The 18,274-nt window shown below is 39.7% G+C and overlaps 1 long non-coding RNA gene across 2 annotated transcripts; it reads left to right on the forward strand.

The window, feature by feature from the left end:
- The first annotated feature begins 64 nt into the window (after positions 1–64).
- On the forward strand, positions 65–16,169 carry LOC141278537 (uncharacterized). 2 transcript variants are annotated; one of them, XR_012331321.1, is made up of 4 exons: positions 65–1,966; positions 3,405–3,471; positions 5,138–5,383; positions 11,850–16,169. It is a non-coding gene; the product is annotated as an uncharacterized lncRNA (long non-coding RNA). The 2 variants fall into 2 exon arrangements; XR_012331322.1 differs by having other exon boundaries at positions 5,138–5,350.
- Positions 16,170–18,274: the final 2,105 nt, after the last annotated feature.

An 18,274-nucleotide genomic window follows, 5' to 3' on the forward strand; every position in this document is an offset into this window, starting at 1 on the left:
ATGAGGTGCCCGCACGTCTCTGACGCCGTATGCCCTAGTTCGTGCGCGAAGGCTCTCCTGAGGGAGGGAGAGGGGGGCCGGAGGGCGGGGCTGGCGGGGCGGAGCGAGCGCGTCGTGCACCGCCCGGAAAGCGTAAGCGCGGGCTCCCAGGGGCGGCTTTGGGGGGGGCGGGGCCCGACCCTATGGGGGCGGAGCTCAAGCTTTTTTGGAGGCGGGGTAAACTCGCGAGCTCCTGTGCTGTAATTACTTTTAGCAACAGTTACTCTTTTATGATTGTTGACTTTTACTGGGGCCTGTTTTTTGCCATTGTGGAAACAGTCTTCTAAGGGGTAAAAAAAAAAAAAAGAAAGGAACTGCTGAAACCTATTGCAACCCCTTGCCTCCGCCCGGCGCGCGCGCGCGCGGGCTGGAGGCAAGGTGGGCGGAGCGGCGTGTCCCCCGAACCTTATACGGGTGGGGCGCGCGCCCGGGGGCGGGGCGAAGCGAGGCCGCGGCGGGAGCTCGAGTTCCCCCTGTGCCCGCACACCTCTCACTCGCGGGCGGCCCTGCGGAGAAAACGTGGGAAAAGGTGTGAGTTTTGGCGGGACTGTTTGGGGGCTTCACCTTTGGCGTCTGTCACGTTTGTGGAGGCAGCTTAAATTATCCTGCGTGGGCACGGAAAAAACGAAGTCTGCAAGGCACCATGATAAAAAAGGGAAAGAAGAATGTAGAGGGAACTGACGCGGCCTGGTGTCGCTGGGAGGTCTGCCCTAGCCATTGCGAAGAAGCAGGGACGAGCTTTTGGCTTGCTCCCCGCCAGCTTTCCCAGCCCTAGCCGTTTCCTTCAACTCGGGGAAGACAGTGTCCCGGCGCCTCCCCTGAGCATCTCTGAGGCGCGGGCGGGCGCCCTCGCCCCTCCCCGCGAGCTGGGGCCTGCCTTGCGGGACGCGCGACGCGTTGCTGTGGCGGTAGCCATGGGGACCCGGGGCCGCCTGGTGCGCCACACGGGCACCTTGGCTCAGATTCACGTAACAACTGCAAAAATAACTCGGAAATGCTGAACTACAGCGCCTTGTTTTGGTGGAAGTTTTAGGGGACCCAGACTCTAAAGTAGCTGGAATATGCTTTTCAGTTTTAGCGCTAGAATAATTAAAATGAGGACTAGTTGTTTTTCTGATGGACAAGTGATTCCTGATGTGACATTAAATATCTGGGTTTTAACTGAGTTAATGATAGGGATTGGACAATGATTTTTAGAAGAACCATTAACTGGCCTGTATACATGAACTCTGGAAGGCTTAATGAGAAACATCTATACTGGTTTATCAAATTTATTTCTCCATGTTGTTCTCAATAGCTGTTTAATTGTAAAAGGCAGAGCCATTCTTTTGAGAAGTACTGTTGAAGTCAGTGTTTTGACCTTCATGATATAAGAATTCAAACTTTGAAGAAGAAAAAATAAACACCTTTGGGCTTCCCTGGTGGCGCAGTGGTTGAGAGTCCGCCTGCCGATGCAGGGAACACTGGTTCGTACCCCGGTCCGGGAAGTTCCCACATGCCGCGGAGCGGCTGGGCCCGTGAGCCACAGCCGCTGAGCCTGCGCGTCCGGAGCCTGTGCTCCGCAACGGGAAAGGCCACAGCAGTGAGAGGCCCGCGTACCGCAAAAAAACAAAACAAAACAAAAAACCTTTGTACAATTTAATAAATGTATTCAACACAGAATCGACTTTTAAATGGTGTTACATTGACTACAGACAAGTTGGACAATTTGGTCTTCCAATTTGTACAAAGCCTGTACAAAGTGCTTAAGAAATGTGATAAAGCTAAGGACTTTTTGAAGCCTTTGGCAGTAATTGGATTTAACTTACCTTCAAAGCATCCCAAAACTTCATAAAATGTAAAATGAGCAATATCTCAAATCAGGATTTCGTAAGAAAAGAGTTTGGTGCGATTGGTCTGGAGATGTCAGCTCTGCTGAATTGTCTAGGCAAGTTATTACTAAATGCAAATTTCTTATCCCTAACATCTTTTCTACCTGTCATTTAGATGTGTTCAATTAATAGTAGATAATTTATGTGGAATTGCTTTAAAACAATAAAAGCACTACATACATTTTTATAATTTTATTTAGAATGAATGATTCCATTGGCACTTTTGCCAGTGATTAAGCTGAGAGGATTGAGGCGCAGTGAGACACTATTTACGGGCCTTGTAACAGGATTAAGGAAATACTGCTTCTATGTATAGAAAAGATCTTTGGAGTTCTTAAGCTATTTTCAGTCTCCAAATCTTTGCAATTGTATAGGCATCATTTGAAGAATGGAAGTGAAAAAGATTACTAGCCTATATAAGTTGAATTTTGAAAAATATTTGTATCTAAATATATTACATGTGTTCAAAAGCCTTGATACTCTTTCAGTTCAGTTTTCTAGACTTTTACAAAGAAAGATAGTCTTCAAGAACTTATTACATTCCTCAAGGGGAAAAAAAAGAAGGCTTAGAGCTATATGAGATAAACTCAAGAGTGTTCTAAGGTACCTATTAGGGTTTGGGAAAAGATCTGTAAATGAATGTTAATGTACATTACCCACCTATCCTATGAACTACTGGATGCCTTTGGCTAATGGATTGTGAGCTAACATCCAAAGTTCCTCCCCATAAGTTCAGATAATGATAAATAATGTAATTTCCAGTATATCATAAAATGTAATTTTACAATCACTCACTCTTTTAAATGTATGCAATGGGATTAAATATAGTATTTTGATACCCATCATATATTTTTAAAAAATGAACTAGCTCTTTGATAAAGTTTTACATTTCATTGCTATTATATTCCCTACAGCAGTGGCATTCAATTAGGGAATATTGCCTCTCAGTGGGGTGGGGGCACATGTGGCAATATCTGGAAACATTTTTGGTGTCATAACTAGGGAGTAGGGGCTATTGGTATCTAGTGGGGAGAGGCCAGGGATATTGCAAAACATCCTACATTGCACAAGGCAATTCCCAACAACAAAGAATTATCCAGCCCAGAATGTCAATAGTGCTGTACTATTGAGAAACTCTTAACCTACAAAATGCCACTGTTAGGTAGTAAGGTTTTACGTATGGAAGTTTTATTGGTTATTGTTTTCTGCAGCAAAAAAAGTGTGTATATTTACATTTATTGCGTATCTTGTGATCATAATGTTCTGAACGTTGTCAATTCAGAGAAATTTTTTATCATTACAACTGCTATTCGTATACAGCTGATCAAAGTATAAATGTCACAATTTTGAGTATTATAAAAAGTAATATTTTATTGAAATATATTTCTTAGGAGATTGGGTTTTTTTATCATTTAGGTAATGTTTTCATGGATGAGTATTATTTATTGCTGTAATCTGACAGAGTTCAACATACATTCTTTTTCTCTTTTTCAGTTTTAGAGATATAAAGGCCAAAACATCTTGTTCATTTAAGCTGAGAGGAGTAAAAGAATATTATAAAGTAATGTCATTCAATTCTTTATATTCCTTCAATGTTGTGTGCCAAAAATCATTACTGACAGTGATCTATCAGAATATTCTTAATGACATATCAATTAGGTTCTCCAGTTTAGTCTGGTTAAGAAGCAAAGCATTGGAATCTCGACTTGGAAAGTGATTCCTTACTGAGTCATTAACTTTCTCATTATTGACTGTTTAGTCCCCTGGTAGTTATGTCCTGGGACAATGCATCATAGTAAATTTAGGATGCAAAAGAGGTATTCCTTTTGTAAAGGCCAAAGGGGCAATTCTCTGTGTACATAAGTACCCCAAACGGTGTCTGATATAAGTGGTTGTTTATTAGTAGTTGTTGGATGGGTGGATAGATGAACAGTTGAAGCAATGAACACTTTAGGATTAAATATTATTGTAATAATCCAAACTAGAAATGACAGCTGATAGCAAGGAAGCTGGTAAGAACATTCTGGTTATATTCCGAAGACAGATGTAACAGAATTTACTCAAGGTTTGGATGTGAGAGAAGGAGAAGCATCAGCTATCACTGCATAGTTTTTGTCCCAAACTACTGGAAGAGTTACCATTTACTGAGATGGGGGAGATTGAGAGGAAAAGAATGAGGAAGATACAAGTAAAATTTTCCATGTCCATTTACCTCAGTGCCACATTTGTGTTTCTAAGCTTAATTTAGCTGTTGAAACCTGTAGCTACCTATCAAAATATGAATAATAATAATATATATTACTTTCAGTCTAATTAAAAGACCTGTCATTTTCCCACAAAATGATGGGGTCTTTTCCCTGTTTCCAACTCCAATACCTAAAATTCAAACACTTGACAATGTTAACTGTAACTCTTCTACTAAGTAATGTTAATTATCTCATTTATGTGTATTAGATGTACCATAAGAACAGGTTTTGTAGTTAAAAGCTGTTCAGTGTTTCAATAGAATTTTAAGCACATTTTATTGTATTTTAAATCAATGACACTATACACAGGTGTTTTTAGGACAAGTTTAATATCAAACAGTTGGCTTCATTGGATGTAAAAAATAGACTTCTCAAACTAATAAACCTCAAAACCATGACTTTGTTTGAGATAACTGAATCATATAGTTTTCTGACTTGGTCAGAATAATTCAAATTAGCTCAACTGCAATTAATAATTATTGATGTATATTAATTCAGATTAACATGTGGTGTTACATAAGAGTTTTCTACCTTGACTACGCTAATCCAGAGAGGCACATTTTCTCTTAGTAAATTTTTAGTACTTCTGGTTTTTTCCCAGCTTTTTTCAGCAAAGAAAGTAAGATATGCAAAGACAAAAAAAATTAATACCATTTCAATGAGAGATCACTTACACACCCAGTTGTCAAGAACTTTTGAAAAGTTAAACCAAAACTTATGTAAATTAGCATTTTTATTATCTACTTTATGAGTTGGCATACATACTGGAAGTGCCTCTTATTCAATTCCACCCAAGTACAAGATTCTGAGGGTTTGGGTTTTCAGAGTCCAGTGGAGAGACAGGTACATACATATTAACTTTATTACATGTTTGAGAAATATTGAGATATAAGTAAATATTAAAGATTCATAAATAAGGAAGAAATTCCTTATTTATGAATTTGTGCACTAGGATAATTTTGCTTCTTTTTCCCTTGACAGTCTCTTTTCCTCATAAGCCTCACATTTTATGTGTCCTACCCCTCTGAATCTACTGGCTTATGCACCTGATGTTCCTGCCACCTCTGCTGGATGCTGGCAGCTGCAGCCCATTGCTCCTCTTAAGCAAGCATGACAGAAAGCTGGGAGAACCACAACTGCCCTTTTCAGAACAACAGAATCTTCTGGGTAGCTACCGCTCGGACTACTTTCTAAGTAAGGATCCCTTCACGGAAACCACATGTATAGGTAAAATATCTGCCGTAGTCTTCAGCCTAATGGCTGTGCCCGTCATAAAGGTCAGCCACAGCTGAGGAAGGCCATTTATGTTTTGCACTTGGATATCAAATGTAGTGTGTATTTAGTATTCAGAATTATGTTGTTGATGTATATCGACGTTTTTGGTTTTTTCCTTATAAAAGGGTTTATAAACCCTGTAGGTAAATAATTAAGAATCCCATTTTGGGGACCTAAAGATTCTGGTCACCAATTCCTGTGTGTGGGGTGTATGTGTATGGGAGGGCATTCCCCACATCAATAAGCAATTATCTGACACCGGCTGGATATCCTACAATTTGACTCAATTCTGACACTGTACGTCTGGAGAGAGCATCAGATTCCACAGGTTAAGGACTTAGTCCCACAGACTGTTGTTTACTTCAGAAGAAATTTGTGAGCCCAGGTTGTTACCTGTGCTTCTGATAACCAGCTACAAATCAGAGGTTCCCTCGACCCCCTCTTTGGGTTTCAGGTTAAGGGGTCCATCCTACAAGACTCCCCTTCCCACTTCAGAAGCCGGTCGTGTAAGTCCAGGTTATCACCTATGCTTCTTACCATATGCTCTCCTTGGGTTGGGTTAGTTTGTGAGAGTGGCTCACAAAACTCAGAGAAACATTTTACTCACCAGATTACTGGTTTATCATAAAAGGATATTACTCAGGAACAGCCACATAGAAGAGATGCGTAGGGCAAGGTATGGGCAAAGGGCTCAGAGGTTCCATGCCCTCCCCAAGTGTGCCCCTCTCCCGACTCTCTACATGTTCACCAACCCAGGAGTTCTCTGAATCCCATCCTTTTGGAGTTTTATGGAGGCTTCATTACATAGGCACAGTTGATTAAATTATTGGCCATAGGTGATTGATTCCACCTCCAGTCCCTTTCCTCTTGCCTCTCCCCTCATCACGGAGAGGGACTGAAAGTTCCAATCCTGTATTCTAATTGTTTCCCCTGGCAACCAGCTGCATCCTTAGGTGCTCTCCAAAAGTCTCCTCATTAACAAAAGCCAGCTGTGGTGGAAGGGGGCTTGTTATGAATAACAAGATACCCACTTCACCTTGATGGCTCTGAAGTGATTTAAGGAACTGAGGACAAAAGACCAAATATTATAACAAAAGGTGCTCACATTGCTCTCTGCTCAAGAAATTACAAGGGTTTGGAACTATGGGCCAGGAACCAAAGGCAAATATGTATTTTTTTATTATAAATCACTATGTCACAGGAACTAACTGTAGAGATGTCTTATTATCCAGTATAATCTAATTACAGAGTATGGCCAATAGAACTGAGTTCACAATAGAGATATACTTGATTCACTGGTCTATCCAATTTGACAGATCATTTACTACTTTTCTGTACTTCTTATGCTGCCTTATACTTTCTGTAGAAAGTAGAGGGGATGCAGAAACAAAGGAAAAACAGTATAGCAAGAAAAGTAATGATAACCTAAACAATAGTTCAGTGAAAAAAAGGAGTCCTAGTTCCTCCTCAAAGGATATACATAACAAACTGATGCTTTTTCCCTTTTTTTCCTTTTTTTTTTTTTTTCTTCCAGGAAATAGTAAAGCTCTGGTTATTTTTTGAGAAGTTGCTACTGAACTGAATTTGAGTCTGCTTGCCTGCCTTGTAGCAAAGCCAATCTACTGACACTAGGTTGTGGTTAAGGAAACTACAGCATTTATTTTCAGGGGCCCAAGCAAGGAGAAATGGCAGCTCATGTTCAAAAGACCCAAACTCCCCAATGGCTCTCATGGAAGGGTTTTTAAAGGCAGCATTTGGGATGAGGGTTGCAGCTCAGGGATTTTCTTCTAATTGGTTGGTGGTGAGGTAACAGCATGACCTTTCAGGAATCTTAACCGTCAGCCTTCTGGTTCCAGCCAGTCTGGGGTCTATGTGCTCGTGGTCAGCATGTAGTCCACCTTCTTCCATCTGGGTAGGGGGTCTTAGTTTCTGCAGAACAACTGGAAGATATGCATCAGATCGTTATGTATCTCCCTGGAGAAGGAACTAGAACTCTTTTTTTTTCACTGAACTATTGTTTAGGCCAGGGGTCCCCAACCCGCAGGCGATACCTGTCCGCAGTCTGTTAGGAACTGGGGCTGCACAGCAGGAGGTGAGCAGGGGGCAAGCAAGGGAAGCTTCATCTGCCACTCCCCATCGCTCGCATTACCTCCTGAACCATCCCCCCCATTGCTCACATTACTGCCGGAACCATCCCCCTACCCCGGTCCATGGAAAAATTGTCTTCCACAAAACTGGTCGCTGGTGCCAAAAAGGTTGGGGACCACTGGTTTAGGTTATCATTACTTTTCTTACTTTACTGTTTTTCCTTTGTTTCTGTGTCCCCTAACTTCCCTAATTAGTAACTATTTGAGTCTGTTCTTTGGAACTCAGGGAAGGCCTAGGAGACTAAAGTCTTTTTCTGCAAACAAGAACCAGGAGACATGGAGGGGTTTTTGTACCTGGGAGGGGCCGGAAGGATCCTGCTCAGTTTCAAAGTCAGGGATTAAAATCTTAAATCACATCAAAGGGATTAGAAATATTACATAATCCTTTATTATAACTAAGCTTCCTTTAAGATTTGCCTGATACTTAGAAAATAGGACTGAAATAATTGTATAAGTAAAACATGTGTAGTGATCTAATTAATGATAAAAAATTATTAGAACTTGGGCTTCCCTGGTGGCGCAGTGGTTGAGAGTCCGCCTGCCGCTGCAGGGGACGCGGGTTCGTGTCCCGGTCCGGGGGGATCCCACGTGCCGCGGGGCTGCTGGGCCCACGCGCCATGGCCGCTGAGCCTACGCGTCTGGAGCCTGTGCTCCGCAATGGGAGAGGCCACAACAGTGAGAGGCCCGCATACCGCAAAAAAAAAAAAAAAAAAAAAAAAAAAATTACTAGAACTTGTTGACAAAGTAAAAATAGCAACTTAGTGGATTAAACTGAAATGTAAAAATAATTTATATATTTATAAATGTTACATCATTCTAACATAAGGTAGTACCTAGTTGCAGCTATTAGTTTGCAGACTCAGTAGTAAATACAGTAATTGACGTTCTAGAATGTATTTTAAAAGAAGCTTTAAACTCTATATAAGGGCAGATTTTATTTTATTTTATTTTTGGCCACACTGCGTGGCTGGTGGGATCTTAGTTCCCCCGCCAGGGATCGAACCTGGGTCCTGGCAGTGAAAGTCTTAACCACTGGACCATCAGGGAATTCCCAAGGGCAGATTTTAATTCTTGTTTGGACTTGGTTTTGATTCCCAAGTCTTTAAGACACTAGTACTTAGTATGGAACTGTAGATAATGAAAGACAATTTAAAAAACAGTTAAGTAATCTTCAATATCAAGAGAGAAAAACTAGTTCAGTGTTACAGTCTTAAATACCAAAGCAATGACCAACAGTAAATAGTAAAAACTTTCCTATAAAAATCATTAAATCGTAACATGTATGTTTATTCATTTTTTGGAATGTTTCTACCAAAATGACTACCAGTGAATTACATTTTCTTTACATTGTTTCCTCTCTTAAAACTGGAAGTAATTTCAGAGAAAATACTAAGAAAAAATTTATTTTAAAAATTACTTTCAAATTCCACAGGTATTTTTAAAAGTCACAGTTCAATGTGCAGGTTAATCCTCAGCAAGACTCTAGGTCAGCCTTCTACAGATCTCGGCAGTGCTTTCTATACATTATTATATCTCCTCAACATCATTATATCTTGCAAATTATAGAAAACTTGGCATCCTTAAACACCAAATTCCAATTCCCTAATTTAGTGTGACTGCTGATTTCTGTTTGGGTACCCTTTCATATGATGCAACCTGGAAACTCCAGAAATAAGCTTGGGCAAAATAGGGCTTACCTTCCTTATTTCCTTTTTAAAAGGGTCATTGATCATTGTCCTGTGCTGACATTGCCCAGAGTCTGAAAACCATTGTTTCATATATTTTGTCCAATTTTCTATTTGTTATGGCAGGAGGATAAAATCTGGTCCCTCTTACTCCACCATAGCTGGAAACTAAACTTACTTCAGAGTGTTTCAAAAACTTTTTTGAAATTAAATTCCTTGAGAAGGCACAAACTTTCCAGTTTTACCCCTAAACTACTCACCACTAAATATAGTTTCAGAATGAACAGTTTCACACACATTTATGTCACCTGCTTGGTCTCTAAAGTTGGCTGAGTTTGCAACTGATTTCTGTGTCACCTTTCCAGTCAGCTTTCTCTTCTTAGAGTTTTCTTTTTTTACACCACTAGAGTTCCTACAACTGTTCAAAGAAAAAGGACAAAAATAATACACAGGGCAATCTAGATCCAAACAGAAAAGGATACTTTTGCCAAGGAAGCCACAAAACTTGTAGAAACCTGATACCTAGGTACGTTTAATTTACAAAACAAAACTCTTAGCTGCTCTAAGATATTTACATTCAAGATTCTTGTGGTTTTCTCAGGAACAATAGATAGATGACTTGATTTAGTTTACAGGCCCACTTTGTGGCTTTCTTAGAACAAAGAAACAATCTAAAGGTAAAGTTAACCTCTTAAAAGGCAGACATACTTACATTTAAATGGCATTTTTCTCAGTCTGTATTCATCAAGGATTCAAAAGCATCTTGTAGTCCAGTGTGTCACCTTTTTGCATAAATGTGGTGTAATAGAAAAATATTTGGTCTTTGTCCCCAGTTTCTCACACAAATCCAAAATTTCTGGAACTTCCTTAGTGGTAAGGCAGGCCCTTAGATGGCTTCTGGATGGGTTCTGGTCACCAGAAAGAGCAATCCATGATTAGAAGCTTGGAACTTTTGTTATCTGAAAACAGGTTCGCCTTTTAGTGAGTGCCAAAAGACACAAACAAGCCAAAGAGCGGGGTAAGGATTTATTACTTGCAGCAAGTAACGAGAACACCAGGGATCTTTCCCAAAGCATTCTTCCCCAAACAGCAAAACTGGGGAAGTTTTAAGCTAAGGGTACATTCATATTCATGAAGGGGCTTGGGCAGTGTATGCATATTCATGAAGGGGCTTAAGCAGAGGAGAATTTAACATTGAATTGAAGCAAAGGTCAACCAAGTCCAAGCTTTAGTTGATTAAAGTCCTGAGGGTCAGAAAAGGTCAACATCATCATTCCTTAGGTTCCACCAGTCTGAGGTCTCAGCATGTAGTTACTATCCTCCACCTGGGTGTGGGCCTTAGTTCCTGTGGAACTCAAAGAAATGTAACAGAGTGTTCTGCATATCCCTTGAGGAGGAACTAGGACTCTTTTATCGCTGAACTATTGTTTCTTGACTGCTTTTCCTTTGTACCTACATTGCCTCACTTCTCTTAAGATCATTAATTACTGAGACCTGTTCAAGGGCAAACAGTGTGGCCAGGCTTGGATCACAAAAGGACTTAGGCCAAAAATGGTTTCTTTTATGTCTAAAAAGCCATGCCTGGTTCTCTTTCTCTGGGACCTCCTACCCTATCTGCTTACACTTTCAGCCCTACCCTCCAACCTCCAGGAAGGGAGAGGGGCTGGTGATTGAGTTATTTACCGATTATCAATAATTTAATCAATCATGCCTACTTAATGAAACCTCCTTTAAAAACCCTCATCAATGGAGTTTGGAGAGTTTTTCAGTTGGTAAGCTCATTGAGGTGCTGGGAGGGTAACGCATCCAGAAAAGGCATGAAAGCTTCACACAACTACCCCCATACCTTGCCCTACACACCTCTTCCATTTGACTGTTCCTGAATGATATCTTCTATAATAAACCAGTGGTCATAAGTAAATGCTTTCCTAAGTTCTGTGAGTTGTTCTAGTGAGTTACCAAACCTATTGAGAGGGTTGAGGGAACCCTTGAATGTTTAGTCTGCTGAGCAGAAATGTAACTATTTTGGCACCCCATTTGTGGCCAGTGTTTCTAGTGGGGGCACTCTTGTGGAACTGAGACACTTGTGGATCCTGATGCTAACTCTGGGAGTTGGTGTCAGAATTGAATTGAATTGTTGGAAACCTAGTTGATACAGGAATTAGTTGATGTGAATAAACAGCAAGTATTTACTTTTACAGTGACAATTGTTATGGGCTGAATTGTGTTTCCCCAAAATTCATCTGTTGAAATCCTAATCCCCAGTATCTCAGAGTATAATCATAGTTGGAAATAAGGTCTCTAAAGAGGTAATTAAGTTAAAATGAGGCCATTAGTGTGGGTCCTAATCCAATCTGACTGGTGTGCTGGGGAGGTAAGACTGAAAGTGAAGCAGATAGTGTAGGGGGGAAATCCTTGGAGAAAGAGAACCAGGCATGGCTTTCTTGACATAAGAGAAGCTATTTTGGGCCTAAACAGGCATGGCTTTCTTGACATAAGAGAAGCTATTTTTGGCCTTAGTCATTTGCTTTTATAGAAGAGGAAATTTGGACACAAAAACTGACACCAGGGGGTGTGCACACACAGAGAAAAGACCGTGTGAAGAGGCAGCAAGAATGCAGCCATGTGCAAACCAAGGAGAGAGGCCTCAGAGGAAATCAATACTGTTGGCACTTGATCTTAGACGTCCAGCCTCCAGAACTTTGAGAAAATAAATATCTGTTGTTTAAGCCACCCAGTCTGTGGTATTTTATTATGGCAGCCCCAGCGAACTAACACAATTTATTACTCCTTCTTCATTTCTGCTGATTTTATATGCTTATTTCAGGCCTGAATCTTTAGCCTGGAAATTTTAGGAGCACATTAACTACTATCCCTATCTCACGCTGTCCCAACCCAAGGATTTGAATCATAATTTTTGAGCTTTAAAGCTCAGCACATAAAAAGCCAAAAACTCAGCACATAAATCATACATCAGAATTAATAGTATGAAACATCAAATGGTGGAAAATTGAGAGCACAGAACAAAAATACAAGTGGATGGAAAGCATAAAAGACAAGATCAGGGCTTCCCTGGTGGCGCAGTGGTTGAGAGTCCGCCTGCCGATGCAGGGGACGCGGGTTCGTGCCCCGGTCCGGGAAGATCCCACATGCCCTGGAGCTGCTGGGCCTGTGAGCCGTGGCAGCTGAGCCTGCACGTCCAGAGCCTGTGCTCCGCAACAGGAGAGGCCACAACAGTGAGAGGCCCACGTACCGCAAAAAAAAAAAAAAAAGACCAGGGAACTGAAAGACACATACAGAAGACCCAACAGTGAGTAACAGGAGTTCCAAAGGGAGGAAGAGTAAAAGATGGAGTAGCATTTCATATAAAAAAATATAGAAAAAATGTTCCTGAACTAGAGAAAGACATTCATCTGCAGAATAAAAGATCTCAGTCAGGCAGGATTGATGAATGAAAACATTGTTGTGGAAAATAAGACCGTAGACTCCAAATTTTAAATAAGACTTTGTTATTTACTAAGAATGACATTGCAGAAAAGGAGGGGAGTTCCCATCAGCTATAGCAAAGCAACCATAACTAATGTCTTAATACATCAAAATTATCATGGTTTATATTACACAGCAGTACAATGAAAGCCCAATTCCAAGAATTGCATTATAGGCAAAAGAGAAGAAAGGACCTCAGTGACAATGAGAAAGGAAATATCAGCAGTCACAAATGAGCAAACAAAAATGACTACCTGAAAGATATGCCAATATCATGCAATTAGAAAAGGTCATAGAATCTATTCATTAATATCTTAAGGACCTGTCATTTTGTTGAGGTTTCAACTTTCTTTATTCACATGCTGACTTTTAATACTATCTTGTTATGGACATATTAGAAATAATCTTAAATTTCTAAGTTCCAAGGATAAAGAAAAAAGTCTGTCTTCCTTGGTAAAAGAATAAATCATGAAGGAAAAATAATCAGACCACCGTTTACTTACAATAGAGAAGCAAGAGGAAAATTTATTATCATTTATATTGAAAAAAAGGACTATGACCCAATAATGCTAATATAACTAAGATATCATTTAATTGTCAATTTCAAAGAAAGTTGTTTGGAAATATGTGAAGATTGATAGACTATATCACTCAGTAGTACAACTGAAGAAATAGTAAAGGAAAGGACTGTAATCAAACCACAAACAAATGAAAGAAAATACAGCCCTCAAGACATGGGAAGATGGACTAGATGAAAGAGTGATGAGCTCTGACACATCTGTTACCTGAAGAGAAATCTAAACAGAGATGCAGGCTGAGTATGTATAATATGAGTACAGACTGTTGATTCTTGAAATAGAAGTGGCATATGTGAGGAATCCCTGATAATAGACTAACTAAAGGTAATTATCAATAAAATATGCTAATAAATCCTTGGGGGTGGGGAGAGGGGAAGTAAAAGTATTCTAAAGGGCTCATCCAGTGAAGGAGCAGAGCACCTAAAAACAGAATTAATTGGTTTCTTATTTTCATATAACCCTTTCATATGGGTTTCATTTTGAGTATATGAAAATGATAATCACCAGTTGAACGGAAAAGTATAATAAAATTTGCTGATTATAAAGAGGAAAAATATAAGTAATAGTAATGATCAGAGAGGGAACTAGTAAGGGAAATATTTAGAAGGAAAAAAGGAAAATGTTTAAAAATGCAAACAGGGCTTCCCTGGTGGCGCAGTGGTTGAGAGTCCACCTGCCGATGCAGGGGACACGGGTTCGTGCCCCAGTCCAGGAAGATCCCACATGCCGTGGAGTGGTTGGGCCCGTGAGCCATGGCCACTGAGCCTGCGCGTCTGGAGCCTGTGCTCCGCAACGGGAGAGGCCCCAACAGTGAGAGGCCCGCGTACCGCAAACAACAACAAAAAATAAGAATGCAAACAAAGTATAAGGTGAAAGGAATAAATCCTAACAAATGTTTAAATTCCCCATTGTGTAAAACAGATTCTCAGATTGAGTTGATAAAAACAAAACCTATCAGTGTATTCCTAAACACACACACACACACACACACACACACACACACACACTTAAAGCAGTGAAGAAATATTGGAAATAAAAAATAGGAAAAGAGATAAGCAACAGCATACAAAAAAAATGGAGGAAAGGCAACATTCATGTCAGATCAAATAAAAAGGTTAAAAGTACTAAGATAAAGATGATGCAGTGATAAAAGTCACAGTTTACAAAGAATATAACAGTTATAAGCCAGTTTTTAAGGTATTATCTCTCCGCTTCAAATTGACCCTTGTATATTTTGCTTTGTGATGCTGGAACTAGACCTCTGGAAATTGCACTTCTGATTTGTCAGCTTGCTCCCTGTTAAGCTCTGGCGATAGGGAGAAGTATAGGGTGATCATAGGCCAGAAGGAGGAGGAAAGAAACTCTTCTTTTTCTCACTATTTTCTTCTTGTTCCTATTAGCATCACCCCAATAAAACTTCACTGTGGCACTAACATTTCCTTTCAGCAGCAGCAGTTGACTGTAGTGTGCAGTCTTTCAAATATCATGCTGATTATGCCCCCTCAGGGAAACCAACACGAATGTTGCTCCAGCTTCTCTTAGAGCTGGATCCCAACTCCATGAGTCCCCTCATCTGAACTCAGAAATGCCAGCACCAGCCAAGCAATAAACACTTCTCCAGTTTCCCAGTTCTAGATATGGTAGTTGCTTCCTGCAGTTTCTAGCTCTGTGATATTCAAGAGTTCTTTTTTTTTTTTTAACATCTTTATTGGGGTATAATTGCTTTACAATGGTGTGTTAGTTTCTGCTTTATAACAAAGTGAATCAGTTATACATATACATATGTTCCCATATGTCTTCCCTCTTGCGTCTCCCTCCCTCCCACCCTCCCTATCCCACCCCTCCAGGCTGTCACAAAGAGTTCTTTTTATGCTTTTTGGTTCTTTAACATCTAAATAACTTTTTATATTAAGTCATCTCACTTAAATAACTGTGAGATTCTGAGAAGGTGGTAATGGAGATGGTAGCATATGTTTGAGATCTTTTGAATCCCCATATAAAAAGACATTGCAACTAGATGACAAAGCCAAAAACAAACAAACAACAGGCTGGCTGTCCTCACAAACCCCAGAATACAATCAGGTGGGACAATAGTCATAAGACCTGTGTCTTATCAATGTCTATGTAGCGGAAAGCAGTGTGAAGCCAAGGGACATCTGACAGAGCTGAGAACAGAAAAACCCCACATAAACTAAAAGTATTCACTGGAAATCATGGCAATTCAATTTGAGAACAGCAGCTAAAACTGGGAGAGGTGTAGCATATTCCAGTAATCAGACCTAAGTCTTAGAGTTGGTTCATTCCCATAAATTCTCATACCTGAGACTAGGGCTTGCTTCAAGTACAAGGTCTCATACTGAAGAGAAACTGCTGGGATGACACAAAATTGTTAAGCATGGGAACAACTAAGACAAAGGAAAAAGAAGATCCAGAGAAAAGGGAGAAGGAAACGGAGCTGGTAACTGCACCAAGCAAGCACTTACAGTTTTACTAATATAATAAACTATAGAAAAGGGAGCTCATGAGAAGTTAGAAAAGCTATCTGAACCAAATCTAAGAAATTATGCAAATTGAATCCATGTAAAAATGAACATTGGAAAACTACTGAAGTCAAATAACATACAAGTAACTATAAGAAAAGATGACAACAAGGAACAGAATAACCCTGCAGGCAAAGAAAACATACTAGAAAGACATGCTCAACGTGTATGCAAACTGAAACATACCATTTCAAAATGAGCTAAGAGACTTAATGTTGCTTAATGAAAAGATACAAGATATGAAAACAAAAATTAGAAAAACTCAGAAATTAGCTAATAAAGCTCAAAAACAAAAGAAAAAATATTTCAGAACTGAAGAATAAATTAGAAGAAAAACACTTAACACACACACACACACACAAATACAACAAATAATGCCTTACAAGAAATAGTAAATTAAAGGGAGGGAGTTTTTAAAAAAAAAAATTAAGAAATAAAAAAAGATTTGAGGGAAAATGACAAATATTGAAGCTTTAAAAAGAAGATTCAGCATACGGATATAGGAGTCCCTAAAAAAAGAAACAAGAACATCTAGGGAATAGAACAAATATTAAAAACTTGCTGGGGCTTCCCTGGTGGCGCAGTGGTTGAGAGTCTGCCTGCCAGTGCAGGGGACACGGGTTTGTGCCCCGGTCCGGGAAGATCCCACATGCCGCGGAGCGGCTGCGCCCGTGAGCCATGGCCGCTGAGCCTGCGCGTCCGGAGCCTGTGCTCCACAATGGGAGAGGCCACAGGAGAGAGAGGCCCGCGTACAGCAAAAAAAAAAAAAACTTGCTGAAAAATATTACTGTGAAATACACATTAAAAGAGCACACTTTTACATGAGAATATCCAGAAGAACTAAGACCAAGAAATATTCTAGTAAAGGTATTGGACTTTAAAGGAAAAGAAAAAAAAATCATTGGGAATCTAGGCAAAAGAGTACATATTTCAGAAGGGCATCAAAATTATCAGATTTTTTAACAGCAATGCTTTATGCAGGAAGAAATGGAACAACATATTTAAGATACTTAAATATGGGATAAAAAATAAGGATAAAATAAATGAGCAATTGTGATATATTCTAAATCTGTCATTACTTGTGACCTTGAGAATGGGGATCCTCAGTGTGAAAAGAAAGATGCAAAATAAAAAAGGTTAATTAAAAACCCTGTAGTCCTGAATTTGAAAAATCCTAGAAAAAAAAAATCACCAACCAGTGATTTTTTATAGCAACCCTAGCTTCCAGACTACTCTTTTGACATATCATTTTCTTTTGAAGGAAACCATAAAGGCTTCTTCAAGATATGATTGATTCCAGGTCTACAGCAGAAAATATGCTAGAACATCTTGAAGTATTATATAGCAGAAAAACAATCAGAAATTACAAGGGTCATGTCACAAGGATTCAGAAGTCAAATTGAGGCTCTAATTGGCCATAGTTTGTATAAAAATTGCAATAGATTGAAGCCAATCAGATATGTTTAAACTTGTGAGTTCATAATAATATTAAATAATATTTTTTAAAGATTTCATTGGTCACTGTGGTAGGCCTCCAGAGATACACAGTTTTTACTGTATATGGAAAAAGGGTCTTTGCAGATGTGATTAAGAATAGTTAGATGGTGGGACTTCCCTGGTGGCACAGTGGTTAAGGCTCCACGCTCCCAATCCAGGGGGCCCGGGTTCGATTCCTGGTCAGGAAACTAGATCCCACATGCATGCCGCAACTAAGGAGCCCTTGAGCCACAACTAAGGAGCCCGCCTTCCTCATCTAAAGACCCAGCACAACCAAATAAATATTAAAAAAAAAAAAAAGAATAGATGGGGAGATTATTCTCAATTATCCAGGTGGGTCTTAAACATAATCACAAGTATTCTTATGAGGGAGACAGAGATTTGACTACAGACAGAAAATAAGAAGGCCCTATGATGGAAACATTGTCAAAGAGCAAAGACGGAGGAAGCACCTGGACATGGGATTCTCACCTAGAGTCTTTGAAGTGAGTGTGGCCCCACTGAAACCTTGATCTTAGCCCCATAATACTCATTTCAGACTTCTGGCCTCCAGTATTGTAAGGGAACAAATATATGTTGTTTTAAATCATCAAGTTTGTGGTAATTTGTTACAGCAGCCATAGGAAACTATTATAGTCACAAATCATTATCTTAAAAACCAATGAAAGGAAAACAGCAAGCATTCATGTCACCCTACCTAAGTGAACCATACCACTTGGTAAATAGTAAATAAGTTTGTGTCTTCTTATAAACTTATTTCAGCTAATAAAAACATTAGGCTATCACTATTTCACAAACACCAATGAATTAATGAATCTAGGCATTGAACACAAATGGCTGCACACATCAAAACTGAGTGAAAACAATCTATAAGTGCCTTCAGATGAAAATTATAGTCTTACCAAAGGGA

Source organism: Tursiops truncatus, chromosome 4, assembly GCF_011762595.2.
Source record: "Tursiops truncatus isolate mTurTru1 chromosome 4, mTurTru1.mat.Y, whole genome shotgun sequence".
Taxonomy (NCBI): domain Eukaryota; kingdom Metazoa; phylum Chordata; class Mammalia; order Artiodactyla; family Delphinidae; genus Tursiops; species Tursiops truncatus.